The sequence below is a fragment of the Battus philenor genome, unplaced genomic scaffold (genome assembly GCF_028537555.1).
Source record: "Battus philenor isolate CCGP_79_NKW_IND1 unplaced genomic scaffold, ilBatPhil1.0.hap1 SCAF_6, whole genome shotgun sequence".
NCBI lineage: Eukaryota > Metazoa > Arthropoda > Insecta > Lepidoptera > Papilionidae > Battus > Battus philenor.
In genome coordinates this window covers 7,885,351-7,891,287 of record NW_027181726.1, presented here as the reverse complement: position 1 = coordinate 7,891,287, position 5,937 = coordinate 7,885,351, and positions in this window count along the sequence as shown.

Genomic DNA, 5,937 nt, shown 5'->3' with positions numbered 1-5,937 from the left:
CGTGGCGAACGAGGCGCACGTAGCGGCGGGGCGCCGTTTTGCCGTAGTACGCCCACCAACCGCACCATGCCTGTGGCGCTGATTCCACGTCTAACCACGACATTACTTTATCCTGTATGTCTGAAGGCGATAAAATATTCTATCCTTAACCGTTTACTTTATCTATATAACCACTTTTTAAATAAATAACGTTTCAATGGTGACATGTTTAAAGTAATGTTTTCGACTGATTTAAATTAATAAATACTTATTGAAAACATGTAATTAAGTAACCGATGGTAAAATTTTATAATAAAATCAGTCTGTGCTCTATACAGTTATGTCTAAAAATTTCTGTTTTACGATAGAAAGTTGAAAAAAAAAATTAAAATCGCGTTGCCAAACATTTTTTGATCTAATTTTATTAAAGAGAAAACTGATCGTCTAGATTAATTATGTTGTGTGCTCCAAGCGTTACTCGTCGTTTTGTGGTATAAAATGGCTTCTGGTTGACGTATATGTATAACTTAACTTTAGTTCAGTAGTTATTTCATTAATTTTATTTTATGTTAAAAATCGCATGTATTACATACTTGTCCAGTCAGGAGCAAGAACAAGGTAGTTTTATACCGACTTGTTCACTTTTAGTTTTATTTATCTAGATTGAATGCTGATTATATAATTTCTGTGCACGTTCAATACTATTAACATTTTAGTTCTTACAACTACATCGAATTCAATGCTTGTGGATCCAAAATCCGTGACCGCCAGAGCATTTCTTTGACGATAAACTCAGAAGACAAGGATTCTTATTATTTTTGGTTAATTTTCCTGAAATGCTCGATGTACAAGGTATAAATTTAGGGATAATCTACATTTTAATTTATGTTTTTAAAATCTTGTATCTTACAGAGATTTCCAAATGGAACACCACTGAATAACCATAATTATCATAATATAGTTTTATAGTAAACCGTTTTTCAATATCATTAAAACGCATACCGATCGTTTTTTTAATATTTGAATCTAATGTGCAACTACTACACGGGTGTGATGGGTAGAGAATATGTTTATAATATTTTGCGGTGTAAGCATATAAAATATATTCTGTGTATTTCAAAAAATGGTGGCACAAGGATTTTCATGTAAATATTGCGATGAATTTGTGACATTTTCATCGTAGCAATTCACAACATAAGACGTCGTTTTATCAACAATATATAATATCATTAATGCAGTTCATGTTTATAATCATTATCCTTTGACTAGGATGAGAGTGTATTATTCTTAACAGAAAAGTAAAATTAAAAATAAGTATTCTAGTATTGTTTGTGTGCGTGTATGCTTATAAAGCCTTTAGAATACGAGGAAGCGTTCAACGCAATTATCAGAAATACTAAAGTAGTTATATTAATAAATCATGTATAGAGTTAAATCGCCTTAAAATTCGTTTAAGAAACCGGGTGAAATGAATACGAAAAATACTATTGTACAAATCAATGAAAAAAATATCTTGAAAAAGCTTCTCCTGTTATTCTTTACACAGTGTCGACAAAGTTTTTTACATCATTTTTAAACGAAAGTATTTTCAGTTGATTTTGCTATAATGTTCAAAACTTATATAATTAATTACGGAATAAACACGAATAATAAGTTTTCGCTGTCAGGTTTTCATAGTAACAAAGCATATGGTAATTCAAACACTTAAGCACTAATCAGATATATTAATTTAATATATTCTTATTCTCTTTTAGAGTGTTAAATTCCGTAAGATAACAAAATAGAATATCCTGTGTAAATATATATGTATGCTCTAATATACTTATTATACAAAACGATACACTGCTTATCCTCTTACGTGTATAATAAAGTAGAATTACTAACATCTCCATGAACAAGTGTATACAGCTATAAAAAAATCGTACTTCAAAGACTAGGCTGTCGTTTAATTATTTATATGGTGTATTCTTTGCAATAATGAAGACGTTTTGACATCGCTTTTAATAAAATAATGGAAAATGGTTATAATTCTTACATAATATTAAACTTAAGCGAACCGCTTGAAAAGGCAGAATTATGGAAAGTGAAAAAAAAACATTTAATATAAAAAAACTCATATTTAAAAAAATAGTCTTGTGCATTATTAGTATAAGTAAATTTTACACCATGAAAAGAATTTTCGTAGGAGTTACTTTAAGAAGAGGACTAAATTAATTTCAGTTTACCTTTAATTAAATTGGCCTGCAAGCCCGACGGTTATGATTCTTTTCGCTCTAACACGAGAGAAACAGAGATAGCCATATCTGAAATTGAAATTTCAGCTTGAAACAAAAATTCATTTTACTTACCTTGTACATATTATACATTTTATAACATCTTTCTTGATCGTCCATGATAACTTGAGATTCCATTTTGAAATATAGTTTTTTGGCAACTCACTGTTTGTTAGTTTTTCACAGGATAGTTTAATTAAACGATTTCTTTTGACCATTAAATTTAATAATAACACATAGACGTCGATGTAAGATCATGTTTCTTAAAAATAAAGTATCAAAAATTAAAAAGTTTACTACTCGAGGAAAAAATATAAAAAACAAAATAATCGTTATATACGTTTAATGGCGTACAATATCAAATAAAATGCTTAATGAACTAAAATACATTGCCTGTAATCTAAACAGCAATGTCCTGTTTTGTCTATGTCACTACAGCAACAATGTTATACAATTATCTTAGTAACTTTCTACTATGTTTACATAATTTTTGCCGTGAAAATGTGTGCAGACATAATTAAATAGTACGATTTGTAAAAATTAAATATGTAACCAAAAATAATATTTTTGTAATATAAATTATGATACAAAAACAAATTAAAATACTTAAAGAAATAAATAAATTGTGCAAAACTATTACGGTGATATATCAATGGGTTAAAGATACGCGTGAGGCGAGACGTGTCGCAACTCGTCACCGAGGTTGTGCCACGTGGCCGGCACGCGGGCCTGGCGCGGCGGGACACTTGCGAAGCCGCGAGGGAGCGCCGGCCGGAAACCGAGGTGTACCGGGGCTCCTCGAGTACAGAGAAGTGGCGGCCCGCGGCGCGCCGTCCCGCGCCTCTCGCCCCTCGCCCGGCACACGCCCGTCATGCACTCCGCAGCCTTCGTCTCCACACCACCACTCACCCCGCATACTATATTCGCTTTAATCGCGAATTAAACTCCTAGAAATTTTTCTGTGAGCTTACACTCTAATTTGATGACGTTCATTACGTCGTATCCAAAATTATAGCAATTTCAAATTCATATTCAAAAACTCATCATACGTTTGAATACATCTCTCGTTGAGTCTACCACCTGTTCGGATGTAAAGCATCAGACGTGAGCAGAACAGGCGTAAGAAACTCAGCGGGACTATGTATTTTTTAAATAACTTAAAAGTACATAATCGTTGCCATGGCGGCATACGCACATTCTTGACATTTTTTTTTAAATTAGCAAGGTTTTTGTTTATATTATTGGATTCTATGGGAAACGGTAGTATGTTCGACATCTTTACAATAGAAATCAAATTGGACGATGAAAAAGGCTCACTTAAACATCGTTGAATGGAGACAAGAGTACTTTTCTAGCATCCACTTGACCCGTCGCGACAGGCTATCCTATCTGCAATCTTTCACCTTTTCGCATTTAAATTTTGTAACCGTTCTGTGTGCATTTGTTACAGTAAGATTAGATTTAACCACAAAAAATCTTAGAATCGCAATATTTCTGCAAAGTTTTTAACAATTATTACAATTACAACAATGATCTATTTAAACTAGAAAAGTATGTAGTAAACCAAAAATGTTAAAGATCAATACACTGAGCAAATAGTAGCAGTAATCATAAACCACAAAATAGGTTCAACGGTGATATGCCCGATTTTTTGGAGGTTTTTTGTTTTGTGTTAGCGTATGTAACAATATTAAACAGATATTTTTAGTTTTCGTGGTTGCGTATAAAATATCGAATCAATGCCAAATTTAAGCCTGTTTATTTTGAATTTAAACTATTATTATATATTTAAAAAATGATGAATACAGAATTACTATAGCGTTAGAGTCAACATCTGCACTGAAGTGGTGTCTACCTCTGTCGCCAAACAGTGGCACTCTATAGTCTATAAAATAGATAAGGTTTTGTTGAAAATTACTATTAAAAGCTGAACTATCGTACATATCATAAAACATTAATAGATATGTACGTGCCATGTAAAATATATCGTACCCGTGCTTGCTTTGTTTCATATATTGAGTAATCGAGACCGGTGACCATTACTACAAGCGAAGCCATTGTCTCAAAAAGCAACAGCGCAACAGGAATTTTCATCGTCAAGGATCAGTGCAGACGGCAATGTATCGAAGGGATTATTACGTACTATTTAGCACGAGTTTTTTTGTTATTGAAATAATAATAAATAAAGTAGTTTTCAATAGATATTGAGTGCAGAAAAAAATATAACTGTGTAATAGCTTTATGTTGTAAATAAACATTCTTAACAATTCTTTTCATTGGAAAGACTAAATTGTATCAGAGGATAATAACTCTTAATTTATTGCAAAATTTTAAGCTTTGTTGCCTTTTGATCTAACTGAGCATTGAATATGAATTACAATTTATGTACCTATGGTTCGCAGTCTATTTTTAACGCATTAAAATACCCTTATAGGTTACAGTGTAAATATTTATTTTGTGAAAGCATCACACGAAAATTAGCAAACAGATTTTGATATCAATTTGTTTATGGTGTAATATATGTTAATATTGGGAGTAAAAAGTAAAAATAAAATAAAATTGAAACACACAAACGCATAGAAGACGGTTTGTCTAGGTATGATCTCAAACTTGTAAACGTAACTTTCAACAATCTTTAGGTTCATGGAGAAGCGTTTTTTTGGCGATTATCGCTGATAGTGATTATCCTAAATGTGTTTTGATGATAATGGTCTTATTCAATTGTTTAGGACTAAGCCTGCCAATTCGGTATTTACAACGAAGCTACTATCAAACAATAGATTACAGAGTTAGCAAAGGATTAATCCTTGATCCTTGGTGAACTTAAGTTCATTGGGTGAATGGTTCCTCGGTGACTCAGTGAGTCGTGGTCTTGCTGTCGTTATGTACGGCGGGGAAGTCAAGTGGGTTGTCTCTATTTGTGGTGACAGAGAAGCGTGGGTGCCGCGTGTACTGGAGTGGCAATGACCTTGACACTAAGCGAGTGGCCTTGGGTAGCACGTGGCGGCTGACACCCGCTGTCTGTTGTCGGAACGCCGCCGCCGCCGCCTTTCCCAGGGGAGCTTATAGTGGACATGCCCCTTAAAAAAGTGCGTCAATTCTATTTAAATGTGACTTTCTTTCTTAAAAGAATCTTAATAATTTGAACTTATATAAATTTATAGTAAACGATTTGATTTATATTACATTAATTAAGTACAATCCTGGAAATGATTAATATTAATATTTATTAATTATTTCCTGGATCGTATTAAATATGTATTAAAAATGAACATACCATTTTATATACTTTAGGTGGTAGTATTAGCCAGCTACAGATATTTACATTATCATTATCTACTAAGAAAATACGATTTTTTATAATATTCTTCACACTAAATTCCAAAATATCTTTCTTCAAGTATGCACTTTAGATTTGACGATTATTTTATCTTGAAGTACCACCAAGTAAGCTACCACCGGCTCGAAATGCTAACTTGCTGAGAAGCGCCGGCCAGAAACTCAACAGTTGCTCTTTTAAACAAAAAATAACATTATTTGATGTATACATTTTAATATCAATCATAACTGATTTAACAAACCAAGTCCCATACATATTGATCAACTAAAATCTGTTGAATGCTATACTTAGAGCTACTATATTTGTTTAATAATATACGTTTACTTTTTGATTTAAAACTAAGGA